At 40.5% G+C, this 15,852-nt stretch overlaps 3 long non-coding RNA genes across 3 annotated transcripts in view; 1 reads left to right on the top strand and 2 right to left on the bottom strand.

The window, feature by feature from the left end:
* LOC146507181 (uncharacterized) overlaps positions 1–15,852 on the bottom strand; it is a 224,311-nt gene that overhangs the window by 103,750 nt on the left and 104,709 nt on the right. The gene's annotated exons all lie outside the window — the stretch shown is intronic.
* The window catches only part of LOC146507185 (uncharacterized), a 144,708-nt gene that overhangs the window by 86,762 nt on the left and 42,094 nt on the right, over positions 1–15,852 (bottom strand). The window lies entirely within an intron of this gene.
* Positions 6,294–7,072, top strand: LOC146507188 (uncharacterized). Its single transcript, XR_014877191.1, has 3 exons — positions 6,294–6,645; positions 6,763–6,888; positions 6,973–7,072. It is a non-coding gene; the product is annotated as an uncharacterized LOC146507188 (long non-coding RNA).

Raw genomic sequence — 15,852 nt, 5'->3', positions numbered from 1 at the left:
ACCCCCGGAAATTGGCGGGTCATCCCCGTCATCCCCAGACGGGGAGGGGGGGGAATAGAATAGAATAATCCTTTAATTGTTCCACACGGGGAAATTTGGTTGTGACAGCAGCCAGAAAGACACATATACAAACAAACAGTACACAGGACAGAGAACAGAAACATACACTTTTTTTTTTGATGATGAGCCCAACCATTGGAATACTTAAGGATGATGTTGGTTGAGTGGGATGATGTAGAGTCATATGTGAACAGGGCATAAAATAGGGGGCTGAGAACGCAACTCTGTGGAGACCTGTTGCTGAGTGAGAGTGGGGTGGGGAGTTGGGGGCCAAGTCAGACTGATTGAGACCAGTTGGTGAGGAAAAGGTGGGATTGGTGGCATCAGTCAGGGAGGGGTTGAACATGAATTTACGATTTCATGTGTGCTTTTGGTGAGTAAAGCCACATGAGTCTCTGAGCCATGTATTCCCTTTTGTAGGCTTAAGTGGTTGATCTAAATTGGAGACCAACTATGCTTTCTCTTTCTCTTTAGTGATGAACTATCTGCACTGGCACTAAAAAGCCGGTGCAGATGTATTGATTTGAAGACTAGGGTTAAGATCAACTTTCACCAAATAACTAGGACTGGGGAGCATAAACTCTGTGGCTGGTTCATCATCATTATATTTGTCTTGTGGGTTCGTGGCCTTACTGGGCACATGGCTGAACTAGTCTTGTGGCGTAATATGTGTTTAACTGGTAAATGTATGTATACTATACCTGCTACCATCCACTTTTACCTCTCATCCCTCCTTAATTTGGAGTTTTAAGAATAGGAAAATTGGATTTGGTAGAGGGTTGGGTGTCTGCTCGTTTGTGGGCCAGGTTATGTGGTGGCTTTTTAATGTTGCCTTCTGTTATGGCTTTTTTGTTTTCTCTTTTCAGAATCATTTGCAATGTCAACGTGTAACTTTGATTTTTAAGGAGGGGGTGTTACAACCCAGCCACACTCATTGAAGCCACAGCCTGTTGTTTGACTAGCATGGGAGGATTGTCAGTTAATGCAGGTAACCTGTGACTTGGATACTATCAAAGCTGGCCCGGGTGTGCTGCTCAGTCGCTCTTCCACTTCACCTGACATCAACCTATTGGTGATCTTTGTGTCTTGTTAGGTCAACATTAACAAATTATTTTATATTATGTAAGCTTCTTGTGTCAACTCACTTCTTGTCATCTGCTTCCCACATAGCAAAATTGGTATGGCTTGGATCTGGCCCACACAATGTGCTTACACATGACCCACATACCGCAAAGAATGACGGCCCTTTGGTGGCCCAGATCTGGTTTGCCAGAGGTGGCCCACACATGGGCCAGCACAAGGCCAGTGGCAGACACACTAGTGGTCCTCTGCTGGCCCATGTGTGGATTACCTCTGGCAAACCTGATCTGGGCCACCAAAGGGCCATCATTCTTTGTGGTATGTGGGCCATGTGTAAGTTGTGTGCAGCCACGGGCCAGTTGCAGACACACTGCTGGCCCTGTGCTGGCCCAGTTTCAGTTTCAGCTCTGGCCCCAGATGTCAGCCTAATGTGTACCTTAATCAAGCCACGTGATAACAACATGTGCTGGAACATAATAGTACCAAAGTAACTTGACAAAACTGTTCATACAGTGAATGGACTGTTTCTTATATAGCGCTTTTCTACTCTCCCAGATTACTCAAAGCGCTCTATACAACATGCCACATTTACCCAATCACACACTTTCTCTAAACTGAGTGCTTCCTAACTACATTCATACAATTTCACAGTCTTGACATGCAGACTGGAAGAGCCAGGGATCAAACCACTAACCTTCTGATCAGGCCTATCAGCTGTCATGCTACGTGTTAGCGCCAGATGTCTGCTTTATATTTTTATTTACAATTGAGTTCGTGTTTGTTTTATAATTCATAGATTCATTACATAAGTCATCTTTTCAGGATTAATAAATATGAAAATATATGTGTTTGCATAAAGTAATGTTATGTCACTGTTTCGGATCGGAACCTAAAAAGGGGTACCTCTCACTTTAAGTATGTAAGTGCAATAGTAGCATGAAACCCTGTGTGAGGGGGAAGGGAAGGAGCATGGGCAGAGAGGTTAGGAGTCTCACGGTTTTCTAACCGTGTGCACAGGTAGTCCTGGATAACTGCTTTTTTTTGTAACTTTCATGCTTATTTAGGAGGGAGTTCATTGTTACATCTTCAGTTTGTAATAAACAGTCTTCAAATCATAATGCAACTGGAAGCATTCCTTTTGGAAACCAGGAACCCGTGTCAGCCATAGAGTCCCTTTTTAATAATAATGGATTGCATTTATATAGCACTTTTCGAGACTCTCAAAGCACTTTACAATTCCACTATAGAGATTGACAGACCACGTGACTTTCGCACATTGCATGCCGGGTACTCGTGGCAAAACAATCAAAACAATGCATCAAAGCATTTACAGCACCCCAAAACGTTCATTCACCGGTTCCAATACCTTCTTGCTTTTTCTTTGTCCCCCAAAAAAGGTATGTACAAAACGAAGGAGAACAATGCCGGACCGTACAAAGACAGACTTGATGAAAAGTCAAAGAAAAGATACGAGGAAAAAATCAAAGGAGTGAAAGGGTTAGACCCTTACGAGCACACAGAGTGGACAAAATACGTTAGCGTGCTGCCCAACTTTCACCACGCTCATATTTATAATTCTTGGAGTGAGTGCATACACTCATGAAGTTTAGTAAGTTCAGGTCACTGCAACAAGCCCAAGTACAGTTTACCGACGGATGGGTACAGGACCTTGAAATGCACCGTGTAGAACGAAAGACCGTCGTACATATCACAAGTTTACCAGTCTCACAAATCGTCTTCATGAATACACATTCGTTAACCGTTTATTAATAGGACCTTTAAGCTCAACGGCAATTAATTAGTAGTGGAAATAATTTCTGGTTCGACAGAAATGTAGCAGTGACAATAATATTGTATGCTGTAATCGTACTGGGCAATTAGTGATACAAAAAAAACTGTTTTATCCTGTGAATAAAAGTATATGTTTTTGTCAATGTACCATGGTAATAACAGAAGCGAAACGCAATATTCTGTCAGGACAATTCACTATTTATGCACAATAAAAAAAAAGGAGCATAGCGCGACAATTTCTGTTCAGCGCCAGACTTGCTTGTAACCTATATCACCAATTATGTTATGAAAAATGACGTATTAAATACTACAAAACACTGACTTTTGTGGAAATGCTTGGAGCAGACTGACATATGAGCTGGAGTGTTCTGGGATGTTATATTTGGTCTTCGAATGGCTGCAATCCAGGCCATCCGTCGCCTCTTTGTTACTTCGGAAACATGGCTTGAACAATTTCTCTTCAAAGACGTAATCCGATAACAACCGATCTCTTTACCCGTCAGCTTCCCGTGGCTGTCATGCGACCGGCTATTGCAGTTAATAATACCACAGCTTCTTGCCATTTTTTGTGTTTCTTTTTATCGCTGTGTAATGTAATTTCAATTGAAAGCCTGCGTGCGCTAGTACCTCTTGCCACGAGTTCCCAGAATCCTTTGCTGTGGTACCTACAGCTGCCCTGGGGCAGACTGACAGAAGCGAGGCTTACATATCGCGCCATCGCCCCCTCTGGCCATCACCAGTAGGCAGTAGGTGAAGTGTCTGGCCCAAGGACACAACAAGCGAGACTGTCCAGCAACCTTCCGATTACAAGACAAACGGCCAACTCTTGAGCCATGATCGCCCTTTTTGAACTTGGTTTATTGGAAATTACCCTACACTGCATACTTTAAATCTCACTGCGCATCTGTCATTCTCCTTTGCAGACCCCTTTGTGTAACCCACCTACCTCCTCCCCATCTCCACCTCTCTTTTTTTAACAATATTTTTATTCATTTATTTTCACAAACAACCCATAATTACATAATATGATATGGTGTAAAATTCACAGCAATGAAAAACAAAAAAAAAGGAACAAACAAACCAAAAACCAAACACAAAACACCAGCTCAGATCCATCTTAACAATACAATACAATACCTGTGGTTCCAGTAGTATGCAGTTCGAACACTCAAGGAAATCCTTGTAGCATAATATTAGAGACATCGGGTTATACATGATTCAAGTATGGTTCCCAGACCTTAAAGAATTGGTCTGTTTTTGAGTGTAATATACTCCAACACTCCTCTTTGCCAACCTTTAACAGTTGGTGCTTTTTCATTAATCCACTGCAGTAGAATATTCTTCCTCGCAGCTAAGGTGAGAATACAATACAACCTCCTATTAGTCTTGGATATTAAATGCTGGCTCATGTGATGACACATGTTCTCAGACAAATCATACATGACCCAGCATTTTTCAAAGAATGCAAACTTTGTTATTACCACAGCTGCCAGAAAAGAAACTGGTTGATCTTGATCGGTGGTCATTGCTCTCTCTCTGGAATTGCTCCACAAAGGATGCAACATCTATGATAAGACGTGGATATTGTGTCCTTGTCAGGATTAAGCTATCCTCAGCTTCCAGGTTATAAAAGGTGGAACAGAAGATACTCAAATACATCCCTCCACAGATGCTGATGAATTATACAAAAAAACGAAATAGTTTAAACACTTGCAGTGTTTAAACTATTTGTTAGTGATATCCATTCAATCAAAAATTACGGTAAGTGGATAAATGGAATATATAGTTTACAATTTCAACAATGTACTATACAAAATTTCACTATATATGCCAGATATGGTGTAATGCTTGTGTGATTTTTTTTATTTTTAACAGGACCCTACAAAACTTTATAGTACTCATGCTACTTTACCACATTTTTTATTGCTAGGTGTGCATTAAAAAAAATTAACTTATATCAATAGTGTCATCTCCTGTCTTGATTGAGGGCAGTAATATAAGGAACGAGAGAACTGACAGCTATTATTTGTTATTATTACCATGTCTCAGTTCTTTTCACTTAAAGTAGCAGAAAGAAATGTGGTAACATCTGTGTTTACAGAGAACATTTTATTCACGAGGCTGTAGATTGCAACAATTGTTCTAACACTGTGTAATAGGGCTCAGTGTTGGTTCTAATTGTCTGAGCTGCTTCAAGCTTTACTTGTGAAGCACACACTGGCTTACTAAAAATGGTAACTAGCTAGTACTGCTGGCTATTTTTCTAAGCCAAGATGATCTTAAAAGACATGCTAGCATTAGCCATGTTAGTCCGTTACCTTCAACAGGTGGTCAGGCTGTCCACAGGTACACACTTGGAGTTTCAACTGCATAGTCCCTTCATCCTTCATATATCTGTGTTAGAAAGAGTGTAAATAGGTTCAATGGTCTTTGTACATACAAAATTCAGTAGTAATTAGGAGTTTTTTCTAGGCATTCATTAAAAATATATACCTTAGTCGCCAATACTAGTACACTAGTAATGGTTTGAGACTTCCATGTGTGAAACTCTTACTAGTTTAGTCAGACTGCTTGCGTAGAAATCTACAGACTTGCAATGATTTGAAGTTGTGAAAGCTCAACTGGATTTATGACATGTTCATTTAGTTCTGCCATAGTGCCTTCTATATGGCATGACATCCTACTTTTGAAATAAATAGCATGCTACAAATTCTTCATAATCTGCAAACTTTCTTCTCATTTCTCGATTTACATGAAAATTATTATTATTTTGGATGCACTCGGATGTGTGGATCCAACTTGATTTTTTCAAAACACAAGGCCCTACTTTCATCGAGTTCATTCAGAATTTAACTGAAACATTTGGCACGGTGTTTTCCTCAGTCTGTTTGAGTTTCACATCACTTTTCCACAGAAATCACTGGTGATAATTTGAAATAGGGACACATACTGACAATACAAAAGCAATTGCTCTGGGATGTAATCTATGTGAATGTAAAGTTATGACTTAGCATTCTTGTAATTTCCTAGCTAACTAGAGACTGTGTGGGTTTGTATACAGTGTAACAAGTGGAAACATTATACAATATTTGAATGAATGAAGAAAAGTGCATATACTGCTAGTCATGGAATAATAAGTTGATTTTAACAAAATTAAAGAAACATTTTAACAGCTATTTAAGACATTAAAATACCCTTTCCTTTAATGGTGGCCATTTATAAAACAATGTCTATTCTTGACTACCCACTATAAGTCATGATTAGACTTTGTATGTCAGTTACACATGCTTTATGGAACATGCATGTTGTCCATCAGCAATTAAATGCACAGCTCAAAGATTCTCTCTCTTAAAAAAAAATTGTCATTTCAGTTACTCATAACTGGACTCATTTTAAAGGGCTTGCAGAAAGGGAGTCATGTTGTTGTTTTCTTTCGTTGTTCCAAAGCTATGGGTGAAGTCTATGATTCTGGGAAATGGGCTTTGTAGAGGGGAAAAAGAAGAAGAAGAAAGTAAAAGCATTCTGGAAAGTGAAATTAATGTTGCAAAACACCTCTTGGGGGTGGGGCCACTTGTGCAGGCAGCGTGCTGCTTACTTCACAGCATCAGGAGCCATACTCAAGACAGAAACTGTGAACAGCGGATCTGCCTACAGCCACAACTATGAACTCAGTCACTGCCTTCATTGCCTGCCTGCTTATCCTAGGTGCACAAGGTACTGTGAAAATCTTTTTTTTTTTTTCCTTCTTTGTTTCTTTTTTTCCCCTTCATCCTGTTTATGGATATTTTGGCTGCTGATCAACGGGTAATGCTCTTGTCTTTTCCTACACAGGACAACCAGCCAGCAAATCTAATAAATGCAAGTGTTACAGTTACATTGGCAGGATCAGCCCAAAGCTCATCAAGGCTAAGCCAGTGATACACTACCAAGTATCTTCTGTCCACATACAGAAATCATGTGAGTCCACAAGATGATCTGAGGCACAATTCTGCTGTGTTCTCCAGCTCCTTTCTAATACACCTCTTTTTAAAAATCTTTCAGTGTTACCACAAAAGCAGATATGAAGAAGTGTGTGAGTCCAGAGTCCACACTTGGACGACACATTCTAAAAAATCTTACTTACTAAAACTTACTTAAAAAAGTAAGTCAAGTTCAGAATGACACGCACGCACAACTCTGTGTGAAGATGACAAACTAAACGTCTGTGTTGCTTGTCACTAATAATCTCACTTGTTTCTTCAGGCAAGGGAGGAAAGGAGCTGTAAAGATCACGACTGCTGGTCAGAGTACTGCTGCGATCTAAACAATACACTGCACGACCTACCAGCTGCACTCGTGAAACACGGTTGTTGAACTAGAAGAACTCACAGCAAATACAAGACAGCCAATATTCTTTTTGGTTACTTTGCCAGTTTTGTTCCCATGTGTGTTTGTGCCTATATAGTCTGGACTTGAACTTTTTTAATTCAATTCAATTCAATTAAATTTTATTTATATAGCGCCAAATCACAACAAATGTCGCCTCAAGGCGCTTCATAGATACAGAGAAAAGCCCAACAATCATATGACCCCCTATGAGCAAGCACTTTGGCAACAGTGGGAAGGAAAAACTCCCTTTTAACAGGAAGAAACCTCCGGCAGAACCAGGCTCAGGGAGGGGCGGCCATCTGCTGCGACCGGTTGGGGTGAGAGAAGGAAGACAGGAAAAAGACATGCTGTGGAAGAGAGACAGAGATTAATAACAGATACGATTCAATAAAGAGAGGTCTGTTAATACATAGTGAGTGAGAAAGGTGACTGGAAAGGAAAAACTCAATGCATCATGGGAATCCCCCGGCAGCCTACATCTATTGCAGCATAACTAAGGGAGGATTCAGGGTCACCTGGTCCAGCCCTAACTATATGCTTTAGCAAAAAGGAAGGTTTTAAGCCTAATCTTAAAAGTAGAGATAGTGTCTGTCTCCTGAATCCAAACTGGAAGCTGGTTCCACAGAAGAGGGGCCTGAAAACTGAAGGCTCTCCCTCCCATTCTACTTTTAAATACTCTAGGAACAACAAGTAGGCCTGCAGAGCGAGAGCGAAGTGCTCTAATAGGGTGATATGGTACTACAAGGTCATTAAGATAAGATGGGGCCTGATTATTTAAGACCTTGTATGTGAGGAGCAGGATTTTGAATTCAATTCTGGATTTAACAGGAAGCCAATGAAGGGAAGCCAAAACAGGAGAAATATGCTCTCTCTTTCTAGTCCCTGTCAGTACTCTTGCTGCAGCATTTTGGATTAACTGAAGGCTTTTCAGTGAGTTTTTTGGACATCCTGATAATAATGAATTGCAGTAGTCTAGCCTGGAAGTAATAAATGCATGAACTAGTTTTTCAGCGTCACTCTGAGACAAGATATTTCTAATTTTAGAGATGTTGCGCAAATGGAAGAACGCAGTCTTACATATTTGTTTAATATGTGCGTTGAAGGACATATCCTGGTCAAAAATGACTCCAAGGTTCCTCACAGTGTTACTGGAGGCCAAGGTAATGCCATTCAGAGTAAGAATCTGGTTAGATACCATATTTCTAAGCTTTTCAGCGCCGAGTACAATGACCTCAGTTTTATCTGAGTTAAGAAGCAGAAAGTTAGTGGCCATCCAAGTCTTTATGTCTTTAAGACATTCCTGCAGTTTAACTAATTGGTGTGTGTTATCTGGCTTCATGGACAGATAGAGCTGGGTGTCATCTGCATAGCAGTGAAAATGTATGCTATGTCTTCTAATGATGCTGCCTAGGGGAAGCATGTATAATGTAAACAGAATTGGTCCTAGCACCGAACCCTGTGGAACTCCATAATTAACCTCAGTGTGTGAAGAGGACTCTCCATTTACATGCACAAATTGGAGTCTATTAGATAGATATGATACAAACCACTGCAGTGCAATACCTGTAATACCTACAGCATGTTCTAATCGCTCTAATAGAATATTATGGTCAACAGTATCGAATGCTGCACTAAGGTCAAGAAGGACAAGCACAGAGATGAGTCCACTGTCAGAGGCCATAAGAAGATCATTTGTAACCTTCAATAAAGCTGTTTCTGTGCTGTGATGAACTCTGAAACCTGACTGAAACTCTTCAAATAAACCATTCCTCTGCAGATGATCTGTTAGCTGTTTGACAACTACTCTTTCAAGGATTTTTGATATGAAAGGAAGGTTGGAGATTGGCCTATAATTAGCTAAGACTGCTGGGTCTAGAGATGGCTTTTTGAGTAAAGGTTTAACTGCAGCCACCTTGAAGGCCTGTGGTACATAGCCGATTATAAGAGATAGGTTGATCATATATAAGATCGAAGAATTAATCAATGGCAGGACTTCTTTGAGCAGTTTTGTAGGAATGGGGTCTAAAAGACACGTTGATGGTTTGGAGGAAGTAATTATTGAAGTTAACTCAGAAAGATCGATTGGAAAAAAAGAGTCTAACTTAACATCAATGGAACTAAGAGTAGCTGTAGATAATATTACATCTGTGGGATGATTATTGGTAATTTTTTCTCTAATGATAAAAATTTTATTTGTGAAGAAGTTCATGAAGTCATCACTAGTTAACGTTAAAGGGATGGTTGGCTCAAAAGAGCTCTGACTTTTTGTCAGCCTGGCTACAGTGCTGAAGAGAAACCTGGGGTTGTTCTTATTTTCTTCAATTAGTGATGAGTAGTAAGCTGTTCTGGCTTTGCGGAGGGCTTTCTTATAAAGCAACAAACTATTTCTCCAGGCTAAATGATGATCCTCTAAATTTTTTACATTTTTGTACATATGTTTTTTAAATAAATACCAAAATAAAACTCATGTGATGGGACTTTCTGTTCTTTGTGTCTTGCTTTGTTTCCAGTGTATCAACATAAGACAAACTAAACTCTTACACATATATTTTTTAGGATTTAAAAAGAGTTTTAAAGTTTTCTTTAATCTGGGAAAAATACAAACTGAGTGATAATTCCATATTGAAACAAATGAGCGTACTGTGTGTGCAACAGTAGTGCTGGTCATAGCTGTTAGCTAACTGGGTGAGGGTGTCATGAGTCTGTAGCTCTGTCCACCGGGTTATTTAGTTTTAAAGTAAGTTACAGCCTGCCTTTTGGAGGGCTTATATTTCACTTAACACTATCTAATATGCGTATCCACATAATTGTGGATTATTATAATCATGATAGAAAAAAACGCATTGTGTTTTAAAGAAAATACATTAAGAAAAAGATTATATTAGATTTATATTTCAAATATGACAAAATGCTGATTTTACATCACCCAAATTATTGTATCTCTACAGTTTAAACATTTAATAAGATTTTGATGATTATTGATTGATTATGCCTTTAATTGTCACTTGCAGTGTTACACGTACATGTTACCTGCAGTGAAATAGGACCCCTTCCGACCATACATACAATGCCCTTTCACCTAGTTGTAAGCAATGGTCAGCAATCCCCAAGCCGACACAGGTGATCTTGAAGAAGTAGGAGGATAGGGCAAAGAGTCATACACCATCTTGTTATTTGGGTGAATTGGGTAAACCGCTTCCATTAGTAGTCGATAAGCCAGCTCCAATCAGCAAGAACCCCGTTATCATGGTTCCGAAAAAGTAGATGTCCTACATCGAGATTGTTGCCAGGCACATGACCCGTCACTTCTTCCAGCCATCCATCATGTATCCAGCCAGAAAGATTCCTGCAGGACAATCAGGATAACCCAATCCCAGGCTTCTCATCAAGAAGATGGTGTCATTTGCATTAAGAGACCACTTGATCAAATCCATAATTTCTTGACTTATAGAACAAGATGGAGAGAGTCTCTGAGAGTTAGACAAAACTTGACAAGGACAAGAAAAACCAAGCAGGAAAGTTAAGGGAGGGAAGACCCAAATGCCAAGACCCAAACAAGAAGAGAACCTTTCTGCCTTGCACAGAGTTGATAGTGAAACAAACTGAATCATTATAAATAAATTATTTTATATTTATTACTTAAAAAAATTCTCAGTACTTATTATTATACGACTAGGAATAAACAGTAAGGGAATGATTCTGGATCAGCACCATGATGAAAACCTGTTGCTATATATACAGTATTCTGAAAAAAGGTGTACAATGTCACACTATGTGCATGTGCGTGTGTGCATGTTTTATGTGTATAGATTTTTCAAAATTATTACTCATGATATAACATTCTCCAGACATGCCATGTAAGGACATTGGGAGTAAACAGTGACAAAAGGAGCTATGTGAGGCTGCTTAAGGCATCGGATCACTCTCCAGCTGGATTAAAAAGAGTACAGGTAAAAATACACATGTACCAGTTGTTGCATTGCAGAGTTAAGTATAAAACAATAACAAACATAATTGCAATATTTTGGTTCTATAACATTTTCTATCATTACTTTATTGTGGATTGGGTGCAAGAGTTGTTAAGTGTGGATAATTAAATAATAAATTAATGCAATAGCAAATTGTGCCTTGTTCTCAGATGGACAGCATATGAAGAGTGATAGCTCAGATGAGGAGATGGAAGGAGGAAGAGAGGCAAAGAGTGTGTCACAGGCAGAGCCTAGTTTATTTCCCACAGTTTTTTTAACCTCTTGCCTTATGATTCCAAGCGCTGTCACTAATCTTTGCATTTTATTATTATCTCATAACACTTCTTTAATCAGCTACCATCTCTCCTATGGACATTTTATGTCTACTGTCTCAGATCAAGACCGCAGGAGCAGCAGCAACCCTTCAACAGCAACATTGTACCCCATCAGATAAAACATAGGCTACGTTTGCATTGTCCCCACCTTTGGACAGTGATATAGTATGATGCTATTCCATATTAGATTCTTGATGAATGTGGTTTGTTGTTATTCAGCCTGGTTTCTATGTGTCCCTTTTTAACTCTGAGCACCTGCCCCTTTAAACATCCCTGCATATCTATATCTTCAGTTCAGTTCATCCTTGAACACTTCTCCCAAAGAGAAAATTATGACCATGTTTTTCACTTAGCCGCCATCTAGAGATTGACCTCCAACAACATTGCACTCAAAGAGATTTCACATCATTCTACAGTGTCAGAAAAAACAGTTTCACACTTTAATGTTCACCCTCGCTCTCACTATCCTCATCTCTGTCCCCTCCTCAGCCTGTAACAGGGGTAACTGCAATTTAGGAGATTCACCTTCTTTTATCCTACTCACTTGCATGGGATGAAGCAACAGCCACAGCACGTGAGTATGGCAACAAAGGTGGATATGGACATTAACAAAGATACTATTATTGCTTTATTCTTACCAAAATGACTACTAAACCAGTCATCCAAGGGGTTATTTATGCCCCCCCTTTCTCAGCCAAGAGCATGTCCAGGGCCATTCTATTCTGCCAGGCTGTGAATCTCTCAACTTCCTTATTAGCTCTTGGGTAATACACTGAGGATCTCAGATGTTGGATTGCCCTGCTTTCGAGAAAGTCAGCAAACTCAGCAGAGTGAAATTGAGAGCCATTGTCACTTATCAATGTGTTTGGATTCCCTTCATGAGAGAAAACTACAGAAAGGAATTGGATGGAACAATCCAGCTGCTTGAGCTGCTTTGTTCCAGTGGAATGGACCCATTAAGATGCATCAATTTTCTCTATGATTCCATGTTCCTCACGGTTCTTGAGTTCTGTGGAAACGGCATCACGGACTGACAAGGGTAAGCATCGACGTTTCTGCTGTATTGGCTTCACTCCCTGGTCGCACCTTTACTTCGTGTACGAAGTCCTTTGCACATCCGAATGCAACTGCAGTAAGTGGGCAGAGATGAGGTTTGTGGAAGTGTAGCACAGACCTTGGGACTCTCAAGGACTAATTATTCCCCTTGCCCCCCCTGTAGCTGGAGGGCAGTCACTAAGTCCATGCCTAGTATGGATGTCTCTATTCTCACAATGTAGAGATCTGTGGAGGCACTCATGCCATTGTAAGTAAGATCAGCTCTAAGACATCTTAATGCATTCAGTTTCTCTTTTGAATATGTAATAAGCTGAGTAGCAGGATTACTTAACTTAACTGAGCTGGAATTTATACTGTAAACATGTTCAGGCAGTATAGAAACACCAGACCCTGTGTCTATTCGTAGCTTAACAGTACATGCCTATACAGTATTTGGTACAGTGACAGTGACAGTGCACATCAGTTTAGATTTGCAGTTAAAATGCACATGTGTTCCTTCAGGTGATGGGCAGATTCTTTCTGCCCATCAAAGGGATGGACAATAGCTTGGTTTAACAGAGTGTGTGCATGCAAAGCATGATGTCATGGGCAAACCAGCCTGCAGCTCCATCTGGAGTCCAGTCCTCCCATCCTCAATCTGCCCAGAACTGGTTCTCCTCTTCTTTCAGCCCTTTGGAGTTTCCAATTGGGACAGTCTTCCTTCTAGTGTTCTCTTTTTCCACAAAAGTGGCAGTGTTTGAGGTTGATGGGTTTGTCTGGCACAGACCCACCGCTGGAACGAGACTAGGGATGGGTATCGAAACCCAGTTCTTGTTGAGAACCGGTTCCCACTGTTTCAATTCCTTGGAATTGTTTGCCATTTTTGCAAACAATTCCATTATCGATTCCAGTCACCCCGAATGAGGTCACCATGTTGCGGAGCGTCATTTACTAAGCGGCTCAAACGCTCAAAAGTTTGGTTATACTTTACGAGAACGTATGACGACAGGGCAACTTGCAATACTTTGCAAGTAGATATTTCATTTAAGGGAGGAAACACTACGAATATGCAAAAGCATTTGCTCACAAAACACGCAATGACCTTAAATGAATGCTGTGTTTTTAATTCCGCTCCGGACTCATGAATCTCAACCCAGCAGCAGCGGTAACGTTTGTACGTCCTCTCCCGTTAATGCGGCAGGTAAATAATCAACTAACAGTGCATATTATGTTAGCGCGATCTGCCTTATTACAAAACCTGTCATTACTGTGCACTGCATTTAGGTGACCATGATGAGAGAGACAGACAGAAGCTGTGTTCCAAAACGTTGGCTGCATCCTTCGGAGGACCTGGCCTTCGCGGTCTACGTGGGCTGGGTCCTTCGAAGACCGAGAAGGCCGGAAGTGCGAGGCTGTGAAACGGAACGGTCTAGCCTCCAGATTTGTGTCACCGCTGTCTCGGTGGAGTTTAATAAACTCGGCCGTCTGCTCCTTGCTATCTAAAATATAACAGGACACTGGCGTAAATTCTCGACCGTCTCACACTTCTGTTTAATCAGTTTTATGTTTGACGTTTATTCAGCTGTGTGAAAATCCCGGAGGAACCCACCAGATAGATTAATAACATTTTATTTACTCTAATAATCTAATAACTTTGATCTCAGCCAAACCGATTTACTCCGAAACAAATAAAACACCGAAAAAAAGGCAAACAATTACATTTTTAAGTTCACCGAGTGACTTATATATCATGTTTAACCTGAGTAGCGAAAGAGCGGGGATCTGAAAACAACGAAGCCGCGATTCCGCTGCTCTTGCCGGCTCGAGTGACTACTGAACCCCCCGGCTTGCTATCCAGCGGGTGGCTAATAGACGTCTCCAAAAACGTCGGCGCACTTTTGCAAATATGCGATGTCTTGATAAACCAAGAAGATATTTGAAATTTACACAGCTTCTTTCTCGCCTGAAAATATGTTAAAAGTTTATTTTGTGACCCAGAAAGAGTAATAAGACAAATTTTAAAACTTAGCAGAATTCTGGGATATGGTGGGCCACGAAGGACACACCCGACCTATCCTTCAAATTCAGGGAAATGAAGGACGCATTTGTCGGCCGCATTTGAAGGAGTTGACGAATTGGTTGGCTCAGATGCTGGCAGTTCTCGCTGCAGTCTACCGTTAGCGTCTCCTTTCAGGCCAGGATATACAAATGTCACCGACCAGTGTCTAAGTTTGTGGTAAAAGGCTTGCACCCATTTGCACCCAGAAGTGTGAGACAGTCGATTTTCGGTAAGTGAATGTGTTTAATTGTAGGCAGGGACATTACTGGATATTCTTGTGTAATTGCTACAGAACAATTTATGTTATACTTTGTTATTGCTACAGAAGAATATTTATTTTATTATTTTACATTTACAATTTTTTTTTCCTGGGGACCCTGTGACACCCCATTGAAGAGCCATAGGCTGGATCTCTTAAGGATCTCTTAAGATCTCACTGTTGGGTTTGTAAGGCCATGTTGCTCCTAAATTTCTATCTTGTTCAAAGAGAAGATATAAAACAAAGTTCTAAGCTAATCGACCTTAGTGTTCTCCTTTTTTTAAAAAAAAAGAATCGATAAGAGAATCGATAAAGAATCGAATTGTTAAACAGAATCGAAAATGGAATCGGAATCGTGAAAATACCCATCCCTAAACGAGACAATTCTACTACAACAGCAAAAACAAGACACAAGTCACCAAAGTTTTTGTGTTACTTGTGCACAAGGGAGAGAACTGTGACGAGTGCCGTTCCTTCCGCTCGAACACCAGTCGCTCTCGTCTGCTCCCTCAAAACACTGTTCTCTATTGAGGTTACATGAATATGCATAAGTTCATTAACATATGACGTCTTACATAGGCATACATGTGAATAAAGAATACCTTGTCTGTGCGTTCGTGTAGGTGTGTGTGTGTGCGTGGGGGGTTAGGATGTGACCCTGTGAAGACTCCCCACACCTGCTGGCGCCAGGGAGTCCAGCAGTTCACTCGAACAGAAGGCTCTTACACAAACAGATATACGTGTGTTTGCTATACCACATATCAGCAAGAGAAGATACAACCTCTCTCATGACCCTAGGAGGTGTGTGATCTATGCCAGAACACTGAAGAGGAGTGAACGTACTCCCCTCTTCATGCTACACAGGGTTGTTACAGACCTCCTAGGATGAGACACTCT

The sequence above is a fragment of the Neolamprologus multifasciatus genome, chromosome 12, assembly GCF_963576455.1.
Source record: "Neolamprologus multifasciatus chromosome 12, fNeoMul1.2, whole genome shotgun sequence".
Classification (NCBI taxonomy): domain Eukaryota; kingdom Metazoa; phylum Chordata; class Actinopteri; order Cichliformes; family Cichlidae; genus Neolamprologus; species Neolamprologus multifasciatus.
This window is presented reverse-complemented; position numbering and strand designations above follow the sequence as displayed.